This window comes from Mus pahari, chromosome 15, assembly GCF_900095145.1.
Source record: "Mus pahari chromosome 15, PAHARI_EIJ_v1.1, whole genome shotgun sequence".
In the NCBI taxonomy this organism is placed as follows: Eukaryota; Metazoa; Chordata; class Mammalia; order Rodentia; family Muridae; genus Mus; species Mus pahari.
In genome coordinates, this window is record NC_034604.1 from 19098449 (window position 1) to 19110594 (window position 12146).

The 12146-nt window shown below is 43.1% G+C and overlaps 1 protein-coding gene across 17 annotated transcripts in view; it reads left to right on the forward strand.

Annotated features, from left to right (window-relative positions):
• Positions 1–12146, forward strand: part of Dtna (dystrobrevin alpha) — a 389557-nt gene that overhangs the window by 175144 nt on the left and 202267 nt on the right. Inside the window, exon 1 of one of the 17 annotated variants that reach the window (XM_021214765.2) lies at positions 11595–11816. The exons of 13 other annotated variants lie outside the window; for them this stretch is intronic. The gene's annotated coding sequence lies outside the window, so the exon portion shown is untranslated. Of the gene's footprint in view, positions 1–11594; positions 11817–12146 lie in introns of those variants that run through there. 3 more of the 17 variants (XM_029547196.1, XM_029547204.1, XM_029547194.1) reach the window with 3 other exon arrangements.

Sequence of the window (12146 nt, forward strand, 5' to 3'; positions counted from 1 at the left end):
ACTCTTCAGAGGTCTTCCCACTCTGCTACAAGCAAGACATTTAGACTCCAGCCAGCCCCACCTCTGGAAATATTAGGAAATATCTGTTGATGTTTTTATTGTTGAACTTGGAGATAGGAAGTCTATAAGCATTTATATGACATAGCCTGGACTGCTGATAAATATCCTACCGGGTTGTGAAGTGTTCAGAGTGTAGACATTGCCATGGTTAAACAACTTTGCTGAATTATGTTAAGAGCTACAGTTACTACATAGCTGGCACAGAGGCACCGGGTACTTGCCACAGGTTAGTCACTTAGTCCTCAGCTCTAGTCCATTAACTATGTCATCCTACATTGATTTGGGGATGCTGAGTTGGGTGCTCAGAGGTTAAATGGCTTAACGCCATGCAATCAACAGAGGACTGAATCTGAGCAAGGACGACTCAAACTCAGCTCCTGCCAGGTCACCATGCCCCTCCCTGCATCTGTATTCCCTAAAACTCTTTTGTCTCCAAGGTGTGCCTATTAAAATACATGCATGTCACCTCAGCATACTGACAAGATGGTTAATTGTGGCCCATTATTCCACTCCTAGAGTGAACAACAGGCTTTATGACCCTGGGCTAGAGAGAAGATCAAGGGGTGAGGAGCAAAAACAAAGACTTCTTTAAAAGAGAAAACCGTGTAGCGCCCATTTCATAAGGGACTTCTGATGCGTTAAATGAGATTTCAGCATAAGAATTAAGAATCTAAAAAAGGCAAACCAGCCAGGTGTGGAGGCTTATACTTGCAACCCCTGCAAGATAGAGGCAGAGAGAGCAGCCACCTAGTCTACATGAGATCCTGTATCTAACACATAAGACAAACCAAAGGCCAAACCTTGCACTGGATGTTTGATGTATGCATGGAGATCCTGTATGCAGGCACTGCAGGTGATGGAGACTGACTACTTGAAGGGATGACAGGTCCTTTCTTCCTATCAGAGGAGTTTCCCCTAATGCTTGTTATTTACCACATGAGCAAAGAGCCCAGGAAGTGTCCATCATCACAGGAAGGCACACAACTCAAGTTAGACAATACCTGCTAAAACATCGTGACCACCTCACCTCGCGCCCACTGACAGCAAGTGGGGAAGACATTTTCACAGAATGACTTGTTGAATCATAATTCCCTTCTACTGCACGTGGTCTAGCATCTGCCCTTCAGCACTTCCATGGTGACTAGCTGGGCTCTGTCTCTTTGCAGGCTCCCATTGGGCTCGGCATGAGCCTTGGTGTCACTCTCCCAAAGTGCCAACAATTTCATTTCTTCCTGTGAGATGTTTTTCACTGAAGAAATATTTCCCCCAAGCCCCTTCGAGTTTTCTAAGGTTTCTGAAACAAAGCACTGTACATTTTGTGAGCTGAATCAGCAAAATTTATTTTCCCACAGTCAGAAGACTGATATCACAGGGTTATCTGGGTGCGCCTCCCTCTGAAAGCTCCAGGCAAGAGTCATTATGATTCTTTGATGGTTCTGACACTGCTAGGCCTTCTTTAGGCCTGGGTCATTCCAATATATGCCTACATATTCACATGGCTTTCCGACTATTGCATGTGTTTGTCTTCACACCCTCACTATGGTCCTTCTTGTTCCCTGGAGACTATTCTGTTTGTCTTCACACCCTCACTATGGTCCTTCTTGTTCCCTAGAGACTATTCTTACTGAGTTCTGAGTTTTCTAGTAGACAAGAAATATTTTAAAGGTTTATCTTATTTTATTTGTGTGTGCATGTGTGCATGCACATACGTGTGTGCACAGGGGTGGCCATGAACCAGAAGAGGGTGTCAAACCCCTGAAGCTGGAATTACAAGCAGTTGTAAGCCACCTCACATAGGTGCTGGGAACCAAACACAGCTCTCAAGAAAGAGCAGCAAACTGCTGAACTTTCTCTCTAGACCTGCACATGACGTTTACTAGGGACATTTCTTCTACATTCTTCAAGGTTCTCCAAGAAACAGAACTAATATACCCAGATGTTCAAATATACATATAAAGAAAGATATGTTAATAAGAATGGTGCACACAATTGTGGAGAGTTGTCTCCCAATTTGGAACCTAAGTGCCTGAAAAATCAGGGGAGCTAGTGGTTTGAATTCTAGCCATGCTCAGAGGAAGTGGAGACAGATGTCCCAGCTTAAAGGCAGAGAGGACAATTCTCTCCTGTTCAGCCTTTGCTTCTGTTCAGGTTCTCAAGGGATTCCATGGAGAAAGTCAATATTGGTGAAAGGAAGTCATGTGCGTATCTCACTCATAAATAGCCCCAACAGAAAAGTGAAATGTCCCACATTCATCTCACAGTTCCTCCTTAGCACTTTCTCTTCACATTCCAGTGACATGACACCGGCAAGGGGCTACCAGGGATTGACATAGATCCTTCCCTGAGACCTGTAGTGGAAGACAGAGAAGGAAAACCTTAGTGTTCTGTCAACAAAGAAAACCAAGAAAATGCATGTCCATGTGTTTATTTATATACTTTTCTTGAGAAAGAGCCTCAACCCATAGCCCAGATTGACCTCAACTTATAGCATCTATTCTTTCATCAGCCACATCATCAAAGGTCAGGAACATACGCATGTGTGCCATGGCTGACTATTTCATTTTTATTATAACTATATAGATTTGTAATTTTTGTATATTTAGCCTAACCTGCAAGGTAATGGACTTCATTGTGAAATTTCCATAGCTTTTTTGTGGATCCATCCCCCCACCTCCTTTCCACTGCCCTTGACCCCTCCTTGCTGGCCTCCTTCTGCCTTCACCTATAGCCCCACGCCCATTCTGCATTCATGGTGCATATATTCCAAATTTAGTCTTCTGCTTGGTGTTGTCTATGGGTTCTTCCCAGGGAGGTTTATTGTCTGATTGGTTGATCCTTTAATTTCCAGTATTTCTATGTGTCTCTTCGTTTTTTTGTTTTTTTTTGTTGTTGTTGTTGTTGTTTGTCTCCAGATCTTTGCTTAGTCCTTCCCAAATGCATTTTATTTTCTCCTCCAAGTTAGAAGCTGTTTCAACCAGTTTATTAATCTTCTGAGCTGACTTCATTCATCTGCTTATTTAAGTCCTTTATGTGGTTGCACATCCTATTGAGAAGCGGGTCTCTGAGGCACTTCCCCTAAATTTCAGCTGCCCCAGATGGTTTCCGTGTTGAGGGGCTGCAAGCCTGTGGACTGTAATTTTAGGTTTCTCTTGTTTTGCTGTGTCCATCTTTTTACCTGTGAATCCCTCCACACCCAGGCAGCTCCCACTGCACTCTACATGATTGTGTCCTCCAGTTTCTATTTTCCTCACTATTTTTCTTGTTTTATATCATTTTATTTGCATCCTCCTGATGAGTAGTCTTTACTTGAATTTCTGTCCCCTACTTCTATTTAGGGCTTAGCCATTGGCAGCAAGAAATACAATGATTTAACAGGAATGTGGGCATTAAATTGCAGCAGAAGATACGTGGGCCTTTCATTTGTGTCCATTGTATGGTTCAGGGACCAAAGCTCTAGAGTCTAACTGGAAGAGCACAGATTATAGAGTTGCTTTAGTGCAAACAGTAAGAATATTTAACTAAGGAGGTGGAGGGGAGTTGTAGAATGAAGGCCCATATATGAGCTGTAGGCATGAGATCTCATAGAGAAGCCATTGTCAATAGAGAAAGAATGTTGTAGGTTTAGAAACTGAAAGACAATCCTAAAAGCCCTTTCTGATGAGATACACATTAAAACACAACGTAACAAAGAACAAGACTCTAAATGAGTACAAGATTAATAGAAATAAGCGATTTCATGGCCTATATGGTGGCATGCTTGCCATCGAAATCCCTTCCTCAGTCTCTTGATACAGTTTCTCTTGCCCCTCAGTTTGCCCTTTGTGTTTGTTTCCACGGGTGGAGATGATGGCTTAGTCTTAATAATTCAAACAAGTCACTGTGTCCTTCCAGATAGCAAGGACTGCTATAAACAAGCCCTTTCTCTGCCGCATTTGACTGGGCTGAGTCTCCCTAGCTGTAAGTCACAAACTGGTCTCTGGCTTAAGGATTTCTGTGAGTGGTGTTTGGAGTGGAGCTGAGGAGGTGGGAAGGCCCCACCTTCTGTGGCTCAGGGTGACTTCAGTAACACCATGGTTCTGTGTTCTACAGCACACTTGCTTCTCTCCCTCCTGTACGGTGCCAAGGCAGGCTACATCAGCCGAGGGACCAGCATCTGTCTCTCAGGATCATTTCCCCCACCTCACCTTTTCCTCTCCTTTTCCGGTGCCTGCTCTCTTCTGGCCCACTCTCCATGCCTACTTCTCTAGGTTTCTGTGATTCTATCTCAGAAGGGGTCCCGATTTCTCCTTTTTCTCCCAAGACATTATATCTTAAAGCTTATTCTCCCATCAGATGGAACTTTCCTTGTTCAATACCTGACTCCCCCAACAAGAGCATCAATATGTACTCTCTCTGGGCCTATTTAGTAATCCTTTCTTTGTTTCAACCAATAATGTGCAAGCCATAATAAGCACATCTTTATAGTCTTTTATGTGGCTTCATTCTCTTTCCGGCAGCTAGTTCAACTTTATTATAGAGGAAGAGAGAGAGAGACATAGAGACACAGAGACAGAGACAGAGACAGAGAGACAGAGGAGAGAACTTTGCTCAGAAAGAACACTACAAGTTGTTTCTTCCTTAAACTGTGAGAAATGATTATTTAATTTCAAAAATTAAGCATCCTCTTTACAATCAATCTTTATATAGGAACAGATAATGCCAAGTAAATTTCTAATGCTAACTCTGGTTAAAAGGGTTATAAATTATTAGAAATATTTTTTGCTAATTTTATTTTCTAATTGGCCTGGAGTGTTGAGGAATTGCCGGTGGCTCAGTCAGTGAAGTGTTGGCCTTGCAGACCCAGAGAGTCAGGCTCAATCCCTAGATTCCACGGTTTTAGTAAGAAATCGGTATGATAGTATAAGTTTAGAATCCTTCCCTGGGGAGATATAGAGAAACAGATCCCAGGAGCTCACTGACAAGACATTTTTACCCAGTGTGGTGAATTCTGCGTTGGTGAGAGACCTGCCTCAAAAATCAACAATAGACAGCTCCTGAGGGACAATATCTGAGGTTGTCCTATGGCCTCAAGAAGTAACACATGAAAAGCCGGGCGTGGTGGCGCACGCCTTTAATCCCAGCACTTGGGAGGCAGAGGCAGGCGGATTTCTGAGTTCGAGGCCAGCCTGGTCTACAGAGTGAGTTCCAGGACAGCCAAGGCTATACAGAGAAACCCTGTCTCGAAAAAAACCAAAAAAAAAAAAAAAAAAAAGAAGTAATGAACACACACACACACACACACCAATACACACAGGTACACTGCCAAATATATATGCACTTACACAGACACATACTACAATATGCACATGCATACACACAGGAGAAAGCATAAAGTTTGGAAGCAATAAAACAAATAGTATTTGGGTTCAAGATTTTCGGTGCTATCATTGTATGGCCGTGCAGGTAGTAAGCCAAAGCACACTGTGGGATACTGAGGCTCTCTCTATCTGTGTGTGCCTTCACCACAGTATTAAATTCTGTGATATGTATGGCAAACATGACTGACCAGTATCTTCTAAAATAAGTTTCATGGTAATGTGCTTCAGTGCCTTTCCACCTGCATGTTTATGAGCCAGGATTCTAAGGTTACATCAGGATGTCCTTTCCGGTATCTAACCTGACCAGACTAGATTGTGTTGGCTTCAATAAGAAATGAGGAACACCTGTTCAGCATTATTTACTCATTGGTATTGCTTCAAAAGCTGCAGTGCCTCCCTGACAGGCTCCTACTCCAGTTCCCTTCCTGTTTATTGTTCGTCCGACGCTCTACCTTCTCCAGTTTCCCCATTGCACATGTCACTGTGAGGGTTTGAAAAGAAGGCATTGGTTTCATGAGAACCTGGCCAGGCTGCCATGTGGAGCAAGCGCCCATGCCTCCCAATTGACCCCAGTGAGCCCCTCAGCACTGTGACTTAGCCTCTGCAATATCACATGACAGTGGCTTCCAACAGTTGCCATGGACAACCAGAAGGGTTGAACGTGGCCCATAGTCATTGTATGGGTTAAACTATTCACCTATTTAGCCCTAGAGGAAAGGGCCCTTCACATCCATTCTAGTAATGGAATTCAATTAAGTGTATTAAACAAATTTTCAGGCGTTAGCTTGTCAGTAGCCTCAATTCACACAATTTTCTCCATAGTGTGCATTTTGCTCAGAACTCTTTCTAGTCCTCCTCTGGTAGTTTTGCTCTGTGTCTTCCTAATCTATTTGTCTTTTTCTCTCCCCCTATAAACCACCATGTGCCCCTTCAATTGTTTTGGCTAATCTCTGCTAGTTCATAATAATGTGTTATCCTATCATGATAACATCCTTTTTTTCTAACTTGCCTTATTTTCTGAAATCTTATTTTTTTCATAGTTATCATCAGCAATTATTTTTTCCCAAGCCTACAACCTTGCATTGGCTTCTCAGTCTCCTCTAGCTCATTGTCACGTACAGACACATACATCTATCAGGTACAGACAGACACACACCCTTCTTGATTGACAGGTAGAGTCTACGCCCCCTGTCTACTGACCAATCAGGCACTTGCCATTTAATATCTGAGTTATGGGAGAAGATACTTAGTAGGCAGTGTCATTCCTGCACAGGATCTTGGTCACCAGCTCTGCTGTGAGGCGCCAACAGCACCACCCCCTTACAGAACACAGTGAGCTCTGTGCTGAGCTCTCCAAGACCTTAGACACAAAGTAAAATAGAATGGGAAAATGCACCTAATATCCCATCAACAAATGTTTTCTAAGCATGGTGGGACATGATAGGGGTGATTTCCTGCCTAAACATCCTGCCTAGTTTGACCTACTTAAATTATCTACCCATCCTCTAATCTGTCGATTATATTCATTCTTGGGTGTTGATATATAAAGTTGTATTTTCTCTCTCTGTATTCTTATTTCCACATCTAGATCTTAGCACCATTCGTATTTGTTTGTATCTGGTACAGAAAGCACTTTCAGGGTGCATTCGCTGAATTCAGGGAGGGCACCTCATTCAGCATAAGGAGAAAACTGTGAAGCAGTGCAGCACTGTGCATTCAGAATAAGAAGGAAATCTTCTTACGAATGAGTTTTCAAGGGGCTGGGGAAATGGCTCCATCAGCAAATTGCTCTCCTCAAAGCATGAAGACTTGAGTATGATTCCCAGAACCACGCTGAGAAAACCAAACAGCAATAGAACTCAGATGTGGTGTGGCCCACATTTGTATTCTCAGTGCTGGGGAGGATGGAGGGTGGGGCAAGCAGATCCCTTGGGATTCATGAGGGGTAATGATGGATCCAGGAGCCAAGTGCAGCCTTTTCTCCCTCCAGCTTCTTGTCAGGCATCTGACTACAGCAATGGACAAAGTAACAAATATGGTGGCTCAGAGGTATTGGTTTGGACTGATTCTTATTGAAAAGAAAAGAAACAATAAAATGCAGTCACTTTCAAATAATTCCTTATTCCTCACCCACAATCGATAGGGTACCCCAGGTACCTCAGGACCACCACATGCCCATGAGAAACATGCACTGTCAGTGTTAGTAATATCTGACCAACACTGCTATGAGTGGTCTTAACATTATTTCACATCTTTTTCTGTTGTTTTTCCAAGGGTTCTGTCCAAGTAAACACATACTGCTGGGTTTCGTGAGAAAGCAAGTGAGAAGTGCAGCTTTTCATGATTAATCTAAAGGCTGAGTATGTTGTTTTTCCGAGGATGAATCTAGAAGTAACTAATGGATCAGGAGTTTGGAGGTCAGGTCCCACAAACAAGTACAACAAATTGGTTTCGAGCCCACATAGGGTTTTCTACAGGGCTCAAAGCCATCAAATTCACAGTGTTATTTAAAAATCGATATTTTCTATGACATGTCCATAAGGGGAAGAAAACCCTTTTCTTTATAAACGTATTAATACAACTCAAAACAAAATAGTGTATTTTTAAAATGTATAAAGCGCCATTCACAGAAATTGACACAACCAGCAACAGCCCCATTCTTTCATTTAAAAAACATCAAGAAGAAATAGATCTTAATATCCAAAGAATACTTTTGGTCAGCTGCTCAATGTGGCCCAAGAAACTATGTGCTTGCAAAAACTGTTCCATAGATCACAATCTTCCTGCATTATTGTTAACAAGATTTCTCCCTTATTATAAACCAGCACCCTAACAATAAAGGATTTTGTGGCACTCAAAAGGAACAGTGTTAGAATGTGACCTGGAAAAAGAAACGGCATTTGCAGGGCTCAAGTTGCTTTGTCATGTCTTGCCTTTAGTAGTTTCAGAAGCCAGGGTCGTGGTGGCTGTGAAACCTGTGCCCTCCAGACTCAGTGTTTATACCTTGTGTGCTTGGTAAATTGAACCCCCTCCCAAAGAATGAAGCCTGTGACCTTCTGGGCTTCCTCAACATCTCTGTGGAACTACAGCTTGGCAGAGAGCCTGGCTGAGGATCCCTATCCTAATCATCACCCGTGTCAATAAACATGGGTTCTGCCCTAAAGGTTGGATTCTTTGTGAGCAGCTAAGTGAGCCACCTTAGCACAGACAGGTTATCATACAAACTCTGTTCCCACTGAGAGGTGAATTCATCTTCACATGCATGAGAAGGGATGTTAAACACGACTTGCACACTGGCATCCTATTTCCTGATGTTTAAGGAAAGAGAAGCAAGCAAGATGCTTTCACGTTTATTCAAGTGCATGCAGCTGGCTGAATGCTCTGGGCACATTGCTTAGGAGCTAAGTAAATGATAAGCCCTTAGGTTTGCAAAATGAAGAACAAGGAAAGTCGCCCACGTGGCATCTGTGGGAGAAAACCCCAGGTAAAGACTCCTGGGGGAAAAAAAATGGGCACAGGCCATGAAAGGCCGCTTTTCAGCCAGCCACACATGGCCAGTGTTATGAATTATTCACAGTGTGGTTCTATTAGCCTCTACTCCAGCGACAGCTCTGAAGAGGATTAGCTGGGGCTAATTTCCAGTGTGGCTGCCCTCGCCTTCTTACATGTTTGGCCGCACACATTTCATAGCGGTTGTATCCCCCTGAGTCCCCACACTGGAGGCTTGTTCAGGGTTGTAGCAGTGCCAATTCTATTTTGGTTCTCTTGACCGACCTGTTGTGGGGCTCTTTTTCTCTTTCTTCTGATTTTAATGATAGAGAAATCTTACCAGGCATAACATTTTCCTCTTTCTGGCAGCGTTCCTGTGATGAAAAGTTGTGGGGTTGTTTTCGTTGTTCTTTCCCCACTCCCACATCCCCAACCTTTCTCCATGGCTTTCCTGACCCTTGCCACTGTCTTAACTCTTGGGCTTCCAAAAGATTTTCAGGCCAGTTTTTCTACGCATTTGGATTTGTTGGCCAATAATTTCCTGAGTTCAAAGATGGTGGAGAAATGTAGATGTGAGTCTTTGATGGTGAGAAGTTCACAGTACATATTACAGATCACAGTGAACTTGCAAAAGCTACTGTTAATATACCTCACTTAAAATGTTTAAGAGTGAATATTCCTTATGTTCCTTTTAATTTGCAAAAGTGTCACCAATAAACAGCATGGCCATAGCATTTTTTTAAACATTTATTTGTTTATTGTATGGGTAGGGGACATATGCACCAGAGTGCTGTGTGGAAATCAGAAGACAACTATCAAGATTCTGTTCTCTCCTTGGGTCATGTGGCTTCCAGGGGATTGAACTCAGGTTGTTAAACTTAGTGGCAAGCTCTCTCATGGACTAAGCCATATTGCCAGCCTAACATGGGCAGTTTTTAAGAATCCAATATAAAGATTGCAATAATCTTTGTTTAGAACATTGTTGTTTTTTTTTCATATTTATCCTGTGTAAAGTATTAACTCCCAAGTTGAGCCCTCTTGACCAGTCCATGTCACAATCTCCACTACACAGTTGGAGATTGACACACTGCTATTTGCCATGCTCTAGGTAAGAGCAAGCTGCCTTCACTTTTTACCCAAAGTTGTTCATTATACTCAAACTGTGTGGTTTGCCCATATCATAAAGTGCATGAATGACCGTGTGGACTGCGCTGAGAAAATGCTGCCTTATCAACAAGGGAAAGTTCTGTCTCTCACTGTTCCTCTTGTTCAAAAGCATAAGTTTACAAACATCCTAACGAGCACTGAGCACGTGGGAAGTTTTAAGTTGTATGCTCGCTATTTCCCTTTGAATAACAGCAGAATATTGCAGAGGAGTTAGAGACACAATTTTTTTGACCTTTTAAAAAAATCATATAAAATATTTTTATCATGTTCTTTGCCAACCCCAACTTCTTCCAGACCTCAATCCCCCACCCAACTTCTTGTTCTCTCTCTCTCCCTCTCTCTCTCTCTCTCTCTCTCTCTCTCTCTCTCTGCCCCGTGCATGTGCGCATGCACCTCAGATCTCTAGCCCACAGCTGCTTGCCTGCATGACCTCTCTTAGAGTTTCTCTCCCAGCCTCTGAGTAGAACTGTTAAGGAGAAGCCTGAAAAGCCCCTGATGCCCTGATGCTTACAGCAGAGGAGCTGGGCACATGGTCCCAGATAGCTGCTTCCTCCAAGGCAAACAGTAAAGCACACAGAAGGAAAGCCCATCCATCCGCCCTGCTTCGTGCTGTATATTTTTACAGCCAATAGGCAGGGAAAGATGAACGAGGCAAAGTTCCCTTTCCTCAGAAATCCCACATCCAGTGAGGGAACGCAGATAGGACCAAATGTAATTAAATGTAAGTGGCACTGAGAGGTGAAATGGGGCTGCAAAGCGTCAAGAAAAAGGCAGAAGAACAAAGCCACAGCCAGAGGACAGAACTTCAACTGGGCGTGGCAGAGGTGGTGGGAGGGGAGGACAGAAATGACTGTGTCCGCTTCCCTTAAAGGACAGGGTGTCCACTAACCCCTTCGCCGCCCCTCCTAGACATTCTTGGAACTGCTTAGGACTGCTGTGGTCCCAACACAGAGACCTCACTAGTAATCTAAAGCCCCCAGGCTTAGTTTATTTAGTTCATTCTGTCCCACAAGCTGTGTCACCACAGATCTGTTATAATAGAAGCTGATAGAAAGGAAACAAAGGATTTTTCCTCCCACATCGAAGCTGGTATCAAAGTTTGCATTAGGAAAAAAAAAGCGCTTTGAAACTAGCCTTTTGTGTGCCTGTGTGTGTTTTCAGCCTGTTTACCAACTAAATCAATGCATTTTCAATGTTTTGAAAGGGGCTGTGGGAATACTTCCGTCTGCATTAGTAGCTAGTATTTACAACTACCTAGTAGACAAAAGTGAGGAGTGGGGGTTAGGGTTTGGAGACTTCAGTGGCAATTTAAAATGAATATAGTTATTTTGTTCATTTAAATGCTTTGGGAAACCTTATGTTCCTCCTTTCCATCTTTCTTTTTCCTTGTTCGTGGAGTTGAGTCAGCAAGAGAAAAATATTCAAATTAGACTTGTCATACAGGGGGGAAAAGAATCTGACTCTGTCCGGGTGGGTGGAGGGGAAAAAGCAACTTTTTGTCAGTCTTTTGTATCTCAGCAGCTGGATTCATCGCTGCCATGGCAACAGACCACATGATGAGGTGTATTGGATTGCTGTGTTGAACCCAAGGGGAGGAATGAACACAGCTTTTTATTGAAGTTAAAGGTTACTTTGGAGTTTCTTCTGGGGAAGTATGTAAGGTCCGGTACATTAGCGTTCAGCAGATGTAGTGCTTGTGTGGAAGAATTAGAGGCGTATTGGTGCGTTAAACTACAAAGGCAGGTAAGGTACAATCGCGCTCCGGATCTGAACTCTCTTACCTCTGAGGCAGTAGTGTAGCTCTCTTGTTGGAATTTCACTCCCACCCCACCCCCATCCCGACATGGGCACGGGGAAATTTCTACTCTCTTCCCTTCCCAAGTTCCCCACCTCCGCCTACACCTGTTTTTTAACTGAAAGTCTCAGGTTCTAATGTGTTTTGAATTTTTCTAATGTATCTAATGGCTTGTGAGTTCTGTGGCTCTCTCTCTCTCTCTCTCTCTCTCTCTCTCTCTCTCTCTCTCTCTCTCTCTCTCTCTATTACATACATGAGTAAGAATTAGCGATCTTCTT